The sequence below is a fragment of the Nicrophorus vespilloides genome, unplaced genomic scaffold (genome assembly GCF_001412225.1).
Source record: "Nicrophorus vespilloides isolate i.1.1-1 unplaced genomic scaffold, Nicve_v1.0, whole genome shotgun sequence".
In the NCBI taxonomy this organism is placed as follows: domain Eukaryota; kingdom Metazoa; phylum Arthropoda; class Insecta; order Coleoptera; family Silphidae; genus Nicrophorus; species Nicrophorus vespilloides.
Genome location: NW_017100080.1, coordinates 189,216 through 209,689, shown reverse-complemented (window position 1 = coordinate 209,689; position 20,474 = coordinate 189,216). Strand labels below are relative to the sequence as shown.

At 32.5% G+C, this 20,474-nt stretch overlaps 1 protein-coding gene across 4 annotated transcripts in view; it reads left to right on the top strand.

Annotated features, from left to right (window-relative positions):
* LOC108566863 (CCR4-NOT transcription complex subunit 6-like) overlaps window positions 1-20,474 on the top strand; it is a 53,463-nt gene that overhangs the window by 20,802 nt on the left and 12,187 nt on the right. The gene's annotated exons all lie outside the window — the stretch shown is intronic.

The window sequence follows — 20,474 nt, the reverse complement described above, 5'->3', positions numbered from 1 at the left end:
CTTATGGACCTAGCGGAATGGTTCCCAAAAACGGGTCTATTTGTATTAGCGCTTTATCTAGCGTTTTATTTATTATCGTATATATATATATAAAAGAGATATTATAAAACATATAGTTAATTTCGTAGCATCAGTATTTGTTGGATATTATACCCAAAGTATTCATTAGTTAAATGATCAACATCAATGAATGATACGCGTTGTTCTAGTTCACTTAAACGAATAAAAATATTTTCTTAAAGAAGCAATATTAACTTTTTTCAAGTATGTCATTCAAATAATGTTTGTTTAGTAATTATAAATCAAGGAAGAAAGTCCCAAGTACACTTATGCCTGCACAAACACTCAGAGGACAGATGTTGGATGTGCTAATTAGCTCTAATTAGAAATCAGTTTTCGATTCGCTTAATTATTGCTATTATTAGAAGTGGTGGTTGTGCAGATGATAATGTACAATTTACTTAGAGTAACTTTCTCTTCATTCTCGTCATTTTACGCATTGAGAAAAGAAGTTTCCATTTTTATACTCTGCCAACTATAAATTTAAATAATATTTTTTTGAGAACTAATATTTAAATTTGTATCATAAATATTTTAAAATTTAAAATGTTAATATGTCTTTAAATTTATTATTATCAAAAACTTGATTGATTAATGAAAGACCGGAGGTTTAAAAATATTTAGTTCAATCTTAAATGAGATCTTTGTTCTATTGAGTCTTCATATAATGAACATTTTTGCGGAATGAAGTATTGAAGTATCCTGTACCTTGAGGCTGGATGAAAAAGTCCGAATGTGGAGCACTCGGAAGTTCCTTGAATACATTACTAATCTCTGCGTCTATGAATAAAGAATGCAGTGAACTTTCTATTCCATTCGCGAACAACACATCATAGTATTGCATTTCTAAACCATAGAACCACGACCTGAATCCCAGAGATATCTATCATATTTCCCATAATTAGAAAAATAAAGTAAAAACCTGTTTCTCATATAGATTTTTAATTTTGTTTTCAACACAAATCGATTGTCTCGATTTTTCCGTGTCACTGATGCGTGTCACATGTATTTTATTTCTTATTATTGGATTTACTTTCTGCTCGCTGCATTTAGTGTGCTGCTTTTTTAAAAACATTTAATTATTGGCAATTTTCTACTTTTACTTTAACCCATTTTTAAACGATTTCTCCGACCACTACTACCTTTTATTTTTATGGTTCTTCCGTCTGTGACGATCGAGTAAAGTATATCTTGTGTTTTTTATTCATTGCACGATCAAAAAGATTATTCTTTTGGGTCCAAAAACTTTCGCTGAACGAATTCTCATGGAATGAAACCAGAGATCGAGATGAAACGATGAAAGTTACCGATATGGCACAGGGCACACAACACACGAAACCAACCAAGACGGATCAATCTTCAGCTCACGTCCAGGCTTATTTTTATGAACGCTACGTGCGGGATCGCTTTCAATTGGCAAGACATCTAAAATAAAACATGATACGTTAAAAACATACACTAAAAATTATGAAGTGCTTTTCGCGGAATCCGAAAGAAGGAAAGATAAAAAACAAGAAATAAGGAAACGATCATTTGCATATGAATACATCCTTGATTAAAATCCGAATTGGTCCTCTGGCCATGCAAGGCAAAAGTGGGAAACGACGTACCTGTGTTGCTGTTGTTGTACTTGTTGTTGCAGGTCACGTATTTGTTGCTTTGAATATATGGATGTGTGGTCTTTTTCTCGTTTTGTTTTCGCCTTCGGTGATCGAATAATGCCATAAAGAATTAATAAATAATAAAGACTGCTGTGTCAGTCCGCTTTCTTCCTCATTTGAAATTTAAATGCGAACCCGACCCGACGTATTTTGCCTTAAATCACCGATGTTACAACGTTCTACAGGGAAATGAAAATTGTATTTTCGTAGACAACTGCATTTTCTCGACTCTCAAATATTTAAACACAGAAACACATTTGAATTTGTAAATATCTTGATAGTAAATCCATACAAGTTTGGTTTTCAAATCAATATGAATGTTAATAACAATATCGAAAAACTTCATTAAATTTAATATTTAAAACATAATTAAGAAATTGCGTTACATAATATTTCAATAAATTAATACAAAAAATAATATTTAAAATTAATTGATTTCCAATTTTATAAAATATCAATAAAATTGACAAAGAATGGATCCTCGTGGTACACCTACACAAATCGAGCCAATTATATTGTATGCGAATGATTTGTCTTAATCAAGTTATTATAATTAATTGAAAACATTACTATTTTATTGGTGATTCCTTGCGTAATTGTTATTATTTTAGAAAATCAAACTTACTTTCTATAATATAACGGAAACTGCACTAATTGGATTTGGGTAAAACTAAGTGGAAAAAGAAATTTAACTTAACCTTGGCCTTTTTATGTTCTCTTTCCAACAAATTAACGAACGTTGGAGAAGTTTACAAAGAAACAAATCTAAACTCGACATCCTTTTATAACGAACTATAAAAAATTGAATACGAATGTATCGTCATTCAAATGAATGGGACATCAAGGCTAGCGTACCTTGAAACGGAAAGCAGTATCAAAAAGTTCTCAGAATGTAGAGCAATCAAATAATAAAGGAAGAACCTCTAAATTTATTACTAGGTTAGTCATCAGGTTTGACTTTAACCTTGAAATCTGCTTCTTTGCACTTTTGTCGTTTTAAATATTGTTTGGTGCTGAAGAAAGTGGGTTATGCAAATATGTTTCAATTTCTTCTAAGATTTCACTTGCAATTACATTTTTTTTTGTAAGCAATATCAAAAGTTGTTTTATCTACAATTGTTACCATCCTTTATTTATGATAATTTCGCTCCATACATTAAGTGCAGCTTTGTTGCATTGCTCTTTTTCCTTGTATTTGGAAAGTCGGCTTCCTACGCGTATGGTGAAATCCGATGCAAAGATTTCTTCTCTTTCGTCTATGCATTCGTTGTCTTCCTCTTCCGCATTTTGGAGTGGTGATCCATCTCCGATAGCGCAAATTCAGGTCTACTGTTTGTGATTTAATAACCTCTGGGAACGTAAATCGGTATTCAGCGAGTGCGAACAAATCAAGGAAATAAAATAATTTATTATTGACTGGTTAATGGAGGAAAAACCTGCGTTGTTTCCCTCCAGTCTTCTTCTTATATTTATATAGATATATATTTTTTTTTTCTCCAGGATTACGTGCGCCGCGTTGGCAATGAATCTTTCGCTGTTGGAGAGGAGGTGCGTCGCAAGACAAAAGAATCCGTGCTGGCATTCTTCTTCTCCTCGGCCGAACGCAAACAACACTAAATAATATAATATGCTGAGTGTTGGCATTGGTCAGTGTTTCGAGGAAGCGAAACAGGCACGATCCTCGAAGGAAATGGATGAAATTCGTTCGCTCCGACGGTACGAAATGTCACTCGTTACGCAACCGAGACACGAGCCTTTTACTCCTCTCCTCAAAAGATTATAATACTACAATCGAATAAATTGTTCTCTCCTAGTTTGTTATATAACTTTTTGAATATACCAAGGCTCAACGCCAATTTTGTCGATATCCGAAACAACTATATACAAATTATTAAAAATAAAACATTCTGTTTCTCCTTGAAATCGCAACAAATTGATAATAATTGAAACACGGGTTTCGCATGTTTCGGACGCGTTTTTTTTACAATGAGCGCTGATGAGTAATGCAATAGAGAGAGAGTGGCTCGCTTTCGTTTTGCGTAACAGCAATAATATGAGATGCAGATTATTATTGTTCTGCTGTCAGCCATTATTATATAATGCGGTGCCGCTTGCTCTATTTTTCTCTTTTTGTTCCCGTTCGGCACGTCCCGCGCTAATTGATTTCCGACCTATTTAACCGGAGGTTGCGGTAACCTCTTGCAAGGAAAACGAATCAAAAAAGGCACAGGACAGTACGTCGGATCGTTACGAAAGTATATCAAATACATTTACAACGGCCGCAGAACGAAACCAAATCACATTACGGATCGTAACGCACTGAAAACCTGATTATCGTGGACGGGGGATTAGGCAATTGGAGCAGCACATATCTTCAGCCAAGCACACTAATGCTGTCCTCAAAGTGTATTAAACTATCTATCACAATTTCAATTTTATGATATTGGTATAATATAATTAATAACATAATATATTAATTATTCTTTTGATGTACTACAATTGGATGGTCAGTCATGTTACACTAATTGACTTTATACAGATTTGAAACAATAGTTATAGCTAAACTAAGATATTTTACGCAATTGTTTATACATTTTTACGATCTATTGTTATTTATAATCGATTTGGGGATTCTGGAGTTTAATCGGTTGATTAAAGTACAGTAATACTTCGCACAGTACGGCTTCGATCAGTGTGGTTCGAAAATATGATATTAAAACGGAGGAAAGCCATTTTCTATAGTACATAATAAATGTATATAATAAATTAATAATATTATCAAACAACTTATATTTTTAATGCAGGTATTTTTTATTTGCTTACTCCACTCTAGGAAATAATGTCTGTTTCTTTGCAAATATGATTGTTTCGTAATTTCTTGAGTCATGCTTCAATTAAGTTCTTATGCTCAATTCTCGGAGATGTTGTGATCTAATTACTGGATTTACATATATGTATCATCAATAAATGCTGACATTTTTATGAATTTCAATTGGCTTGTTAGAAAAGATGACTATTTTTTTTAAATGAATCAATTATTCATGTTTAGAATTTTATTTCATTGTTATATGAGTTTATTATACAGAACATAATATCTACAATATATAAACTTATATTCTTTTTAAGATTTACTTTCACTAGAGAATATCAGAAAACGTAAAATAATTATATTTTTTTTTACCGATATGCAAATTGCGAAAAATAAAATAATTAGCTCTAAAACAATGCGTGCCATGAGACAATGGAAAAGGAACATGCATCAAGGCCTAATAAAGAAAATCCAAATGAAACCTATAAATGTTGCGTGCGATTAATGTTTTTCCTTTTTTTCTCTCGAGATATTATTGTTAATTTGCTCGGAAACTACGGCCACAATGGAGTTATTTCCTGTAGATTTTTCAGTGAAAGTAAGATCTTAGCATATCTTCTTGCTTCCACATTTGATTATAAGAAATGTGATGTATATTAAAAGAAAAAATAACACAATCTGTTTGCATAGTGGTAATTACAACAGCTTTTGTTCACGTATGCTGTCCTTAATGGTAACGACACATAACTGCACAACTTTTCTTGCCGTATGATATAATCTAGTTCTCTCACTTAATGGCCACGAATCCATCGGGAGAGAACTTCTTGTCGACGGAATAGGAAAAAAAAACGCACTTTTTATTTCTTACATAATCTTCGCCTTAAAGGTGTAATTGAGTTTAGTGCACTAAACTAAAAAGCTGAAATCCAAATTAGTTCATTTAAAACTCGCATCTCTCGATAAAGTTTTGTGCAAACTGAAAACATATTCCATTTATATAAGATATGAATCCTTTGTCTGTCGGGATTGCAGCTATCAAATACAGTACACCTGTAAGCAGGGATTGCTAGTATTTCTACATCCATCTATCCGTCTATCCGAGAGAAAGATCAAAACGGGTTTTCTGAAACGACCACTCTTCTATGCAATACATAAATTACGCGCAGCCAATTAAAATATTTAGATCATTTAGGAAATTACTGAGGCGATTAACGATGTACGAGATGCGGTGCGACGTGCGTTCTGATTGGTTATTAAAATTCTGATCGGGGAACTCTCCGCAGATCATCGGATCCAGACGGGTTTCTTTTTGTGCTCGCAAACCCCCATAGGAAACGATGTCAATTACACATTGCATTTTCTTCATATGCTTACGGAATTCTTCACATCCTTGTCACCTGCTAGATCTTTACTTCGAGAATGAAAATTGATATTGCCGACAATCCAAAACCAATTTTTTTTGCTTTAGACTATTAGTTTTTGAATTAATTTCATCAAGATCATATAAGAAAGGTTTTGTTTTTTTTTCATTTATATTATATGTGAACTTCAATGAAATGCATTACATTAAATACCAAGAGTTGTGATCTTAGTATTAATTTTACAATTTTTATAATTAAGCAAAACAACACCTGCTGCATATGTGTGACATTCATTAGATTTTACAAAGAATAACTTATTATAAGGATAATACTCAGTGGTTATATTTATAAGTTAGTTATATAATGCATATTTTTCTAGAACAATTAAATTTTGAGTGCATTTTACATTTTCAAGTTTTGTTAAAAAAATAAGATTTTTTTTTTAATTGAGATGTATTTTGCCATTTTAAATCCTTGAGTAGTCGTCAATATCCTTTTATTTCGAGTTGCTCTCGATTGATATTTTTTGTTCATTAAGTTTAAAATATATGACAGTAAATTGATCTTTTGTATTAGGAAATATTTATATTTATTATGTATTTAAATTTTAAAATTATGCTCTCTTCTTTCATAGCAAGAGTACTATGAAACTTTTATAAAGGATAAATATTTGGTCAAAAACAAAAGAGTTTAATCAATTTCAAAGATTTCTAATATTTAATTGCTTTGCGAATGGACTACATGTTTATCATATATTACATAAGGTTGATTTATATGTTATATCTACTAAGTAGACTTAATTGCTCATAATAAGTCTACTTAGTAGAGTCTAATCAAAATTATACATTTTTTATATTATTGTCAAGTTGTCTTATTTTATTGCACCAAATTTAATTAAATTAGTCATTTGTATTAAATGAACGTAGCTCTGAGGTAAAATTTTATTTACCATTATTAATTTTGTGCTTGGATATTGAATTTGCACGTTGAGTCAATATTTGCATATATTTTTTGTTTTCTTATACTTCTTGTAACTGACCTTCATGCATGCAATTAATTGATGATCAATCTTTCTTGCGATTCTATTACTAAATAGTTGTTTGGTTTCTAGGTACTGTACTTTTTGTATAACAATGTATATTTGAATGTAGTATACATGGGTGATCTTGGAATTATGTTGTACCATCGGGCACTGAACTTAAGTTTAAACGGTCAACTTTGAACGGGGAATCAGTATTGAACTTGGTCGCAAAACATTTTCGGTCGGTGGGTCGAGTTCAATATCGAACTGCAGCGTATTGTTTCTAAACAAATTACATGCTTTAGCGCAAACTAAAGTAATATCACGCATCTCCATTGCGCTGATACCTATAATAGTATGTAATAAAGCCATGTACGCTTTCAGTTGATTTTCCTGGAATATATCGTAAACGACTTAATTTCGCACGTCGGTGAGCTGTATTTTGCCGGCTCTCGACGTGATTAAGGATTTTTCTTTTCAAATTAAATTAAAACTCGCTGCGAGGAATTCCAAAGAAAGCGATTGATCGATCGGAGGAGGTGGGATCCGGCAATTAACCGGCGAACACCTGTAACCCATTAAGCTGCGTGCAGCCGAATAGGACAAAAGAGCCGCCGCCACCGCCACCGCGATCATTATCAACATCTCTATCGTCATCATCATAATCCGCAGCAGCTATACCTTCGCCATCGTTGTACCTCCGAAGGTCTGCACTTTTAATTGCTTCTCGGGACTTTCTGCAGAAAACCAATAGATCGCGGTTTGTTTGGTCAAAGGTTTCTAAATGAAAGAAATAAACACTCAGAAGTAGAGGACTAAAAAAAATGAAACATCCATCCACAAGAACCGCAATAACACCATTTGCATATAAATCCTTTTCGCCTTCGGGCTCTTGAAATAATAATCGGGCACGAGAAATCGAAAGTTGACGAGAAGAGCTCTCTCGCCCTTGAAAATCTCTGCATTCGCATGCACAAAACAAATGAATAAAGTCATTAATACCATGGTACTACTCACTGGTCATAATAATATGTCATCTCGATATGTCCATAACGTGATCAAGTTAAATTAATCTTTATTACAAGAACTTCTCTCATTAAATTTATAATTGGTTATCCAATTTAATTAATATTAAATCGATTTGTTTATAAATGTACTCATAAATATTTACTAAACATATATTAAACAGTACTGTTAACTTTAAACTATTCTCCATTCAACATGTCAATCAGAAAAATAAAACGAAGTTAACCTTGTTTACAATATTCTATAAATATAATTCGTTATCATTTTATAGTCAATCATTCGATATGCATGGCCTTTGTCATTTGCTTATTGTTTTAATTCCCTTCTAATCCGTAGTATAAACCAAATAGTTTTTTCTTAACATCGCATCGGATTCATCCGTTTTGCTGCTCCACATCGAATGTACCAATTGCCAATTAAAAAATCTCGTTAGAGTTTCTTAATTGTACGAAGAAATAAAAAAAATAACAACGCGACGCTTGCATAACGACCGTTTGTTGTTACACTTTTCTTCGTTGTAATATTTCAAAACGCACCTGCAATTGGTTACCGAAGAACCGAGTGAGAGAACCACGAAAACAAACAAATTGAGGAATAAAAAACTGTCGCGTTACGTAAACGAAATTCACTTTTCTTGCGTAATCCGACGAGTTTTGCAACGCGTTGTTCTCTTCCCTTCCGTGGTAATGTCAAAGTTCGGTGATGGAAAAAGAGTCATAGTTAGCGAGCGAGAATGTAAAAAAATAGAGAAGTTTGTAATAATTGCTAAACACTAAGATATTTACATTTCTTTTTTCTTACGAAGGTGTTTTTGTTTTTTTGGATGTAAATTATACTTGGAATCGATTGGTAAATATTGCTTTTTATGTAAACTATTATTTAAGATTTAACCGATGACATGGTTACACATTTACACTGAACGTAACCTTTTGATATATTAAATTCGTTATAAATGGATAATTTAGCTTAATGTTACCTATATTTGTTACAAAGAAAAATGTATAATTATATACATATAAGAAGAAATGCAAAATTAAGAACAATAAAATATGCGGATTCGTATTATACTCAAAAATACAACTATTCTTTTTTCTTCATTATTAATTGTATCTTCCAATACATTTATTTATTGATTGTATTTTTACTAATATGATTAGGTCATTAAATTATGATGTTATAAAAGCAAAATTTAATATATAAAAAGGAAACTTTAGCAATGAAACATTACGATTATTGTAGTTTATAATACTAAACTATTTACGAATATTACCAATAACTATTATTAACTATTTTTAATTCTTGTAGTAATAGTAAAATTACTGTTTTGTAATTAGCAATTTGTTATTGTGGATAGAAATACCCTTTGGTTGTGCAAAGTATATAAGTAAGAAAATGTGGATTGGAAGCCCAGATTACGCCCAGTAATCGAGGTTCTTCAATTGATGATGGTACGGAGAAGAGGTTTATATGGACGCGATGGATGGAAAGACTGCTCAATTCTGGCAGAGTGGAACGTGGGTGCTGCTGGAACACTAACATAAAAACGGTAATTACACTTCTTCGGTATCGCCGACCCACACGTCTACGCAAACGTTAAAACCACATCCACATACTTCAAACTCTATATATACATCTATAATATACAGTGTCTGCTCTTGCTCTACATAAGAGATGACTGGGTGTTTGAGGCCGTTACATGAGCTACTCAGAGAGGAGACCAAACAATCGTATCGACTCATATAGATGTGATGTACAGCAGTACAGTTTCATCCGACATCCTTCTCCAACCTATGAGGCGCCTTATTTTAAGAACCGTTTTGTTCCACTCAAAAAACATACAGTATCTTATTAATTTCTTGTAATTATAAACGTAATCGGTAATTAGTCTATATTTCACTCATTAGAAGTTATCATTATCTAGATACGGTCTATCTATCCATTAATCTATATTGTATATGGCAGTTTTATGATTATTAAAGCGGAGTTTAATACAATAAATTGCTTTAAAACATATGCATAATGCATTTTAAAATAGTTACTAATTATAGGATGTTATGTTAATGTATTAATTGGATAAAGGTCGTGTCGTTTTTTGAACGTTTGCAGAAAAAAATAGAGACGACTTTGCTTGACAATTCATATTCAATGCATTCTTATGCAAAGATTTTGTGCACTGCAAAGCAGTTTCGCAAACTTCGGAGAATACCTGGAAGCGCGTAATATCTGCATTTGCATTTTTATTTTCGGTAACCGGGGGACATTTCCCGGTAAATAGATGGCATCTGGTTGCGAAGACGCGCACTTCTTTTTATTACACACGAAATATGTAAATGCGGACGGTCGTGAAAGGTTTTTTTCGTGTGGTTTGTCTTCGCTGAACCTAGGGAGAGGTTGCGGTTGATGATGGGGACGAGTACCCTACAGCCATTTTTGCCGCTCAATCATGCGCTTTATACAATGGCCATGCTATGGCATTTTGCTCGACTTTATTACGCTTTCGTGCTAATAATGCAATTGCGATCTATTGCTGCATTCTGCCGCCTGTTGTCCCCACATGCCCACACATGCTTGCAATCAGAAGTTGTCCTGTATTAATTGCGAACTACATGCACATCTAATTCCGATGCTGCCATCTATTATTGCTGAACACGAGCCATGATTTAAAGCCCTTAATTGTCTATATGGAGTGAATAAAAAAAACTAAATTCCTGCCATTATATACTGCTATTTATGTTACAACATGAAGGTATAGTAATTTCTGCAGCAATCGAGATTCTACACAACCTACTGTGTTAACACTATTATTTCAATGACCGTAATTCTTAAACTTAAGCCGAACATTTCCATGTTTCTTCTTTATTTCTTTGGGTTTGTAGGCGTTTTTAAAAGTAGTGAACATATATATCTTTTATTTCATTATCCCAAGAGATAGTGTCACACATATAGTTATTCTAAAATTCATTATAATAAAGTACTTTTGGATTGAATTTGTTTTTGTGAATCAATTCCAAGGAAGTCATAATTAGAGGCGACAATACAATATTTGACGAACAACTTTAATTTCCTTGAAACATTTTTTTCAAAAAAAAAAAGTGCTACATTTATCATATGAATTAAATTATTTAAGTTAATAAATATTACCAAAAGTATATCAAGAATAACCTTGTTACATTTAACCTTCAATTTATTTGACAAAATAAGAATGTTTTGGAATATAAACAATTAATTCATCTTAGTTTTTGTTTTCTTCTTTTTTTTGTTATGTAATTATTATGTTGTTATTTTATAATATGCTGTAAGGTATATTTTACTTAAAAGTTACTTAATGGAATTGTGTAGAGAACGTATTTCTACCTGTTGAACTCCTTATGCTTATTTCTTATGTAATCGCTCTTCGGTGCAGTCCACAACAAGATCGTCGTGCAATTGCGTTGTATAAACGATGCTGCTTGTACCGTGATGGATCAGCCTTGGGGTGTTTCGCATATGTGTATGTTTTTTTTTATTATTATGATTATTATTGCCACAGCAGATGATATGCGCGAGAAGATCGCATGTTAAGAACGAAACGAAACGCTCCAATTAAACACCATTCGCAAATTACCTATAATAACATTGTTAATTGCGATCGTGATATTCTCCTTAATTGACATTCACAAATCCGCAAGTCTGTGCTTGCGCTTTTTGGCTTTGAATGCGAAATACGAGGTGATTAGTGTTATTGATATGATGATATTCATGTTTGAAATGAAACCAAATAATTGCATGCTATGCTCTCGCCTCATTGAAAGAGGATTTATATTCATCTACCAGTTACTATTAATAACAAAGTAATTCCACCATTCGAGAAAGTTAAATGTATCTGCCGTAGATTAACCTAGAAAGAGCGAAATACATGGAAATTAAATTCAACTTTGTTAATTTGTAAAATCGTTGTAACTCGCACTTATCATAAGACTTATCTGTCAGTCTGTCAGTTTTGACAACTACATTTACATTGTTAATAAATTTAAAATTGAAATATAATTGATTGCCACTTGTAATTATATTGTATAATTACAATTTTTTGTTTAGTATAATTGCACGTATAATTTTCTAGTGAAATGATGTACTACATGATTTATTGAAATAGATTGGATGTGAATCTCTATCTAACGCTATTGAATGAGTCTGAACAAAAAAGCAGGAAATATTATTGATGTTTTGGGGGAAGTCGCGGAGTTGTTCGCGATAAAGGCCTGATGAAGCACCGTTGCCGGTCTGCCATCGATTTCCTCAATTTGTGGGTCCGTGTCCGTTCTGTGATTAGGAGCAACGGGAGTTTTATTTTAATTGCCTGATTCAATGAGCACACCGGTAGGTCCCGGTCCCGTAATTAAATAGATCACGACTTTGGTCATCGCACTACAAAAAAAAAATATGAACAGAATGAAAATTGAACATCAACAACAACAAAAAAACAGACGAGACAACCTGGAAATGGAATAGAAATTGAGTAGTAATGAGCGTTATCAGAGCCGGATTTTTGAAAATTCCGATCATTAGCTATTCAGGTCACTTGAGGTCATTACAAAAAAAATCTACGGTAGCAGAGGAAGGTAAGGGACAGTAACGAACTAACGTTATTCTAGATAATAATTTACAGTTTGTAAATGTTTTTTTGTGTTTGTTCATTTGTATCCGCGATTATTCTATTAGAAAACAGGAGTATAGTCAAACTTACTATAGTGTCAGATATTTTTCTATACTGTAAACTTAAGTTACAATAAAATAGTAGAGCGTAAACCTAAAAGTTAACACTATAAAATATATATATGAAATACCATTATAAAAAAGTTATAACTTGGCATTAAAAATTGAAATATTTACTATAGTAACCAGTAACCAGTAACCAATGAAAAATAATAGTAGACATTACAATCAACATATAAATGTACAATTAGATATTAAGTTGTAAAATGTTCAAACTTATATGGTAATAGTAAGCATCCTCCGGAAAAGTTTAATCAATTCATTTCATATAATTGATTGAATGCAGAAAGATCCTGATAATTTTTTAACCGAATTGCCGTTATAATAGTTGACTCTGTAACCGAGTTTGACCATGTTCTAAACACATTTTATTGATGATTTAAAATTCGATGACGATATTTACGAAATTTATGTCATTTTATATAAATATGCAAATCTCTGCTACTTAATATGGTATTTTAAATGTATAGTTGTATGGCTTTTAAAACATTTCATTATGTATGAAGATTATTATTGAAGATGGAAAAATTATTAAATTTGTCATATCTGAACAAGATTAACTTACAGAACCAAATTCTTAATAAAAGTATGAACTGAAGTGTTTCTACTAAAAAATAAATGTAGGTAAATAATCATATTAAAAGATTGTTTCCTGGAAATTTATGATATCTATTATAATATTTTTTAATGAAGTTCTTTTTGCTATTACGGAGAATAAAAGAAAGTTTGTAGTAAATGTGATTAAAAATTTGTAAATATTCTGGGAAATTTACGTAAGTTACAGACTTAATTATACGGAAGTAATTGCGACAAGTTTTTTTTTTGAAATATTCAATGTTATTTACTTCATTCCTTATAAATTTATATTAAATAATATAATTTTCATTGCTAATTACTATTTTTGTTGTATGTAACCTTTTCTACAGTTACCAATTTGTAAAGAAATGTAGTAAATATTATGCAATTAAAACGGATCGATCAGGAAATAACCAATTCACCGGAAAATTAATTAACTAGATATTCTCATTTAAGTTAATTAAATATTTTAAATATCGTCCTATATTCATTTATAATCTATTCTTAGAGAATATTCAGCAATATTCATTATCTCGCGATCAACAATTATTAGAAGAAAAATATAATTGCAATTTCCCTTACAGAATATTAATAAGCTTTCAAGTAGATTTATAGATTTTATATTATTAAAAGTTTATCAGATAACATTAGCTTTTGTGTATTTAAATTTTTGCTACAGTTTATGAGGTAGTTCAATAATATATCTTTCTTAGGCATTTTAATTTAACAATTTTCTCTAAAAACGGAATATTTCAAAACAATAATCATGTATTGAAAGCACTATTTCTACCCACTATCTTTGCAATATTATTATGTAAATGATATTATCCGATCATTTAGATTGTATAAGCTTTATAGGTTTAATATAATAGTTTTTGTAATATAGCTTTGAAATCATCGTTGTTATTATACATTGGGTTTTGTGTATATCAATAAAATAGTTTATTTATGAGGGTATTTAAATTCTAGAATGATTATGTAATTTGAAGATATATATGTCACGGTAAAAGTATATAATCGGTAAATGTTTACATTTACCTACGTATATTGGTAGAAGTTGAAAATAATAAATACGAGATACAGTTGTTGTATATCAAGTTTAGGTTAGGTCACCAGAAATAAATGTGATCAAGCCGGTAAATGTATGTACTTTTACCGTAACATAGACACTATATTGACACTTTATTTGGCAAGTATTAAGTGGTTAGTAGTGGTTAATTAATATTGAATTTAATAGATTTTTATGTAATATTAATATTAGAATAATGGATGTATGCATAAGTTCCCAAGACTTTATAATGAAAGTTGCACAACAAGTGTTGTGTGTGTGTGTTAGCGTTCAGCAGATAGTTGGATGGATGGATTGAATCAAGGTTATCGAAATTATTTATTTATCGGCCGCAAAAGAATTTCCAGCGGCCGCCACAGAATTATATGCATCGTAGAATGTATAAAATCTGCATCTGCTGTAATGGATTCAAGCGGCTGATTAAGGTGTATGGCGTATCCTTGGCGCAGACACTCTTTAAAGAGTTTTTCTGCAAGTGAAAGTGTATATTTGTGTATGGCTGTATATATGTGTACGTACGAACGCGCGTTATGTAAGGTGGAAATAATGATGGCGTTTTAATGGCGCGACCCAGTGGCTGCCTGCCTGCATACTACTAATACTATAAGCGACGACAGCACCGCAATCCATTTCCACGGAAGAGCCGTTTCGCGATTGAATAAAAGGACATTAAAGATGCAGTGGAAATTAAGAGTCCGTGTTAATTGTGAGCAGGAAGAGCAATCTCCTCCTACTTTTACCTGACGCAACTTTGAATATTCTGGCATGATTAATATGGGAAGCGTAACCATAACGCACCTCTTTGTGTTAAATTCACAATGTTTGCCGCAACTGAGATTAAGCAATGACACAGACTTTTTTAATTTTTTCTTGTCGGATTATCTCAATTATTCATGCAAAAAATTCTTACATTTTGTTATTTATTTATATAATAATATTATTTCAATATACAAAATTTATTCACTATTATACATTAATAAAATAATTTGTAATTATTATTAAATAATGGTTACAGATTTCATTTACAGTTATGAGATGAAAAAGATATATTATCGTATTGCTATGTAATTTAAATACAATTGTAGATTCAGTAGTTTGAGGTGTTTCAAATACATACATTTACTTTATTTTATTTCGGATATTAGCTCAAATTAGTTCTTATGAATAAAATTTTAATACTTTGTGGCCTAACTTAATTTTGTCAAAACGGTCGATTTTTTTGATAAATTAGTATATGTAAATGTGACAATAATAAAACTATTCTAAACCTTCCATTACCCGATGCATCTTAACCTATTTCTTAAGTTTATAACTTTTCTTATTTTTACAATTATTAAAAATGTGTCAATTAAATTTTATAACTATTTGATCCATATTTGCGCATGTACAGAAATAGTGGTACAACAGTACTTGTTTGTGTCCTCAATTTAGTTTTATATACAAATACACCAAAATTATTTATTCTCATTACTTCTCCAATATAGAATTAACAATAATCACGTTCTACATCAGATTTATGACATTATTCTATAACCCAGTGTTTTCTAATCTGTTAAAATAATTATTAATTACATAAAATTACATAATAAGGTACATAATATTTGGAAATCATTGCTTACACAAAGCATGTTTCAAAGATATTGCGCATAACGCAAAGCTGCGGAGCTTGAGCAAAATAATGATAATTGTATGAGGAATTGTAAGTATGTGGATGTTGTTTATTATTTTTTTAGTAGGTTAATAACATAATTGCGAATCTCGATGATTAAAGATTTGCAACGACGGCGCGCAGACGATTTTTTTTTGCCGCGTTGATGATTGCGCACGGGGGAGAGAAAAAGATTGCGCAAAGTATTATCCGGTGTAATGACACATGCATGGACATTAGGCACTTATAGCTTGGAATCTGCGGCCGCAGCCATCAGAAGCGTCAAATTAAGGTCATAAATGTCACGATCTTTCGCCAATGTGCGTTGTGTATGTGTACATTTATGTGTTTTTTTTTTCTACTTCGCACAATACATTATATTGTAATTTTCCGTTTTTCCACATGCCATAAAAGCACGTACACGAACGGGGCCATGAATTATTCAGATGCACATCCAGACCGCTGGATGATCATTTTACAACTTCCAGACGCTCAGTGTGTTTTTTGTTTTGTTATTTTTGTCTTATCAGAATCGGTATTATTCTCACACAGATCTCGGCCAGAGCACAAATATTTGAACGTGCTAAGTAAGTGTACACATTTTAATCGGCAAATATTTAGTTTTCTTGGGCACATTTAACGTCTCATTTCGTTGTGTTTTGTCGCAGCCAATTTGTACCAATGGTCTAACGGACGCGAACCGCATTTATCCAATATGTCTCTTTTGCTCGGAGCCTCTGAATGCCGGACAGATTTTAGCACATCTATAAAATGTACTGTTACCAACTTGTTGATGGCGTGTAAAGAAGAAGTGTGGTAGTGTGTTCTTCTAATCGGGTGCTCGTTAATCAATTATTGTTGTACCTATGATCCCACGTTCCTAATATAATTGCGCGCACCATTCCCCGCATAGGAAATTCTAATTGGCCTCACTTGATGAAGATCATCTTGTTTTTCATTCGATTTTTAATTTGGTTTGCTCGGAAAGGATCGATGTATAATTAAAGTGGAAGAACCGCTAATGGCGAATCGGCGCAAATCCTAGATACGAGAGGGCATCCAATTTGATTGACACATGTCACACAAAACTTCAAATCGCAACGTCAATCCGATATTATTTAAATTGTAACAGGATTTTTCACACCATCAGATTAAAAATAACTTTTTTTTATTGGTTTTATCGTAATTTATGTAAATTGTTATAAGATGTATAACCAGTAAAATCATTTTATATATTTCATCAATTTTATATCAAAAACAGAAGCTACAAGGTCAAAACGTTTAATGCTAAAACACAGTGTGAAAAAGAATGGTCGATCTTGCTTATTTGATATGGATGAGGTTTTTAAAATGTTTCTATTGTATAAAACGTATTTAGTTATAGCTATTTTTAAATAGGGACTACTAAACACTGAAAGAATGACATAAATAAGGTAATAAACATCCACAAAGAAAACTGTTATTACAATTTGCTTTAACATTTATAACAATTAAAATAGTAAGTAAAATAACCTTTACCGTATACATAACAATAGGGTTATTGATCGTTGTTGTCCTCATAAAAATAAATATTAAGAAAGTTTTTTTTTATATAAAATCATAAGAGCAAAGTGTAAAAACGTACAAATACGTGAAATTCTTTTAATTAATTTTAGCATGCAATTAACATCTAACTGGAAACGAAACGGAATTTAAAAAAAATAAAATGTAGAAAATCTTGAAGAGACTTTTCTAATAGTACAAGAGAATACATATGTTTTTATTAGATAAGCAACTAGAAATTATGAGTTATCTTTTTTATTAATTAGTTATCTTTATTATACAATTATACAAGATTGATTAGTTATATAAGAATATAAGGTATAAGTTATAATTAAAAGGAAAAAAAATAGGCGATGTCCTGAAACAATTATGAATTTTATTGATTTAAGACATATCAGACTATAATAAGCTTGTGTGTATCTATAATAAGATATACAAAAGGAATTTAAGGTCATAAAATATGTATAAAGGAGAAAATAATATTATAGAAAAGAAACATTGTAATTTTCCAAGTTTGTAACATTTTCTACTGTTAGTGTTTAATGGTATAATAAATTTTATTATTCAATGCTACCAGGTGATGAATTTACTACTAAAGAAATGGAAATGTATGCATATAGATATATCATAAATATTTATTGGTTTACTTATAGTGTAAGTAACATAAAGAAGTCTTGCTTCTTAAGTCGGTCGATGCTGTAACGACATCAATTTCCAATTTTTAAGGTAGCACAGAAGCGAAGACCTTATAAGCAGATCTTTTCTACAACACAGACATATATATTAAATTGACGTACAGTTACCGTAAACTACGGCGAAGAGTCTCGCAGAGAGAAAGAGAAAGATTGCAATCCGAACAAATTTTCGTATGCATATCCGTTATTTCCTGAATTTAATTTAAAACTAATTAAAAGAACAACCATGAGTACTGCAAAGAAGAAACGCGATAGTCTTAAACCATTCACGTCTTGGAATAACGTTGTAGGTACGCTTTTTTCTCTCTGAAGAGTGTACCTTTTTTTTGCTTCAATCCGTTAAGGTAATGATTGGTGAATTTCTTTTCAGTTTCCGCAACGTAATCTTGTTAACTAACTTAACATAAGCGTAGTTTTCTTCTGTCTTCGTGAGTATATATATGTGTGTTATCTTTCAACATGTTTTGAGTTCGCCTGTGGCTCAAATATGGAAAAAGGATGTCTCTCGCATCGCATATTTATAGAAAACGCGCGGAGTTGCTGAAGATAAATTGTAAATTGAACAGAATCGCGGAATTATACGTCTCGGAGTTCGTTAGGACTTGGTTTGCTAATTTTCTCTTTTCCTCTTGTTTCAGGTGAGTGTTTCTTCGAGGGCCCACTTAGGCATGGGTGAACCCCCTCCGAGGCGTAAGTCCATAAATCTTCTGCCGATCGCCTACTTCTAATTACATTAATAACTGTCGAATGGGCATTTCAAACGGACCATTGCTAATAGAGTTTCATACTGCTCAGAATTAATTACGACTACCTTCGCGTAAACTATTTCGCCTCGTGCATAACATGAATTATGCACCACCTTGTACCTTAACTCATTTCCTTATACCCAGCGAATCGGTGGGTACGTACTTGTGGAATCTCCGAGATATTAGTTTTACCATCTGTTAATTCGCAAGTGGAAATAAGCACGTGCGTTTGTTTCCATGTAGAGTTGAATGGAATTGTTTGCTGGTTAGCTTAATGGTGATTAGTATGATGGCGATAATAGCTTTATAACAATAAACAGATGGATTCGTACTTGACTTTGACATTGTCGATGCGTCGTTGCGAGTTGTCCTCGTCGGGACGTACGAACGAACGTCGCACACGTTACCATCGGGATTGTTGTTTGTAGTCATGGTGAATAAAAGGCATCTCATCTTGACGTGTGCATGCTTCGATCTCGAGGGGAATGATTGCATTGGATGGGAAATGCGCGTGTAACTGTTCTGGGCTGTAAGTAATATTGGGTGCGGCCAATATTGAAATTTATCTATTGGAATTGTATTGAGCATAATTCGGGATGTGTATTCGCTATTGAGTTACCGTTAGATCTGCAAAACAAAGTTCACGATGCTCGCAAATCAGTTTTATACTACATTTCACTGCCACCTGCAAAACCGAGCGACTGCTCTCTTCCTCGGCCGTTTGCCTCTCTCGGAAAGTCGGCACTTGGTCTTCTTGATGCCTCCCTCGAGGATTTACTCAGGGAACTTCGGTTTGCATGTTCCGGCTCGGCTGCTGCTGATGCTGCGACCACACCAACTTTGGTTCAGGTGTATTGTTTATTCTTCGGCGAGGCGAGTGGACGTTATACTTGCACACTCATTAAGAGTGTTTAATAAAGGACCGATGAGGAGTGGAGTGTGTCGTGTGATAATTACAAAGTGAAAACAGCTTTTCATAAACAAACAAAACGGCAATTAGTCGCGCGCAGACTTTCACCTTTGTACCATTGTCGCCTTTTATTTGCGCAAATGAAGAAATACGCGTACGTATGTACGTACATACGTACGTGCATTGTTCAAATAAAGCACGCCGTTGGAAAGTGCTTCGCGACTCGTCATGATCAGAAGACGTTAGGTTGGGTCGGTTTGGTTTTGGTTCGTACATACATACACACATCGATGTCCCGATTTTCACTTTGCGCCGAAAAAAACTTTCACACGAACTGTTGTCCGAGGATTCTTAATGCCGCTCACTTCAGAAACACTCGGAACATCCACACTCTATATGCATGGATATACACTTGCACACTTTTCGAGATTCTGAGCGCGTATGAATTACGCCATATGGCGTACAGGGGAAAATTGGATTATTGGAACACAGTTTACACGGAAGGACTCATCTATCATGCATTAGATATTCCACTAGTTTTTCGTATATCCATCAGCATTGACTACATAATTCACTATTTACATTCATTCAATCTATA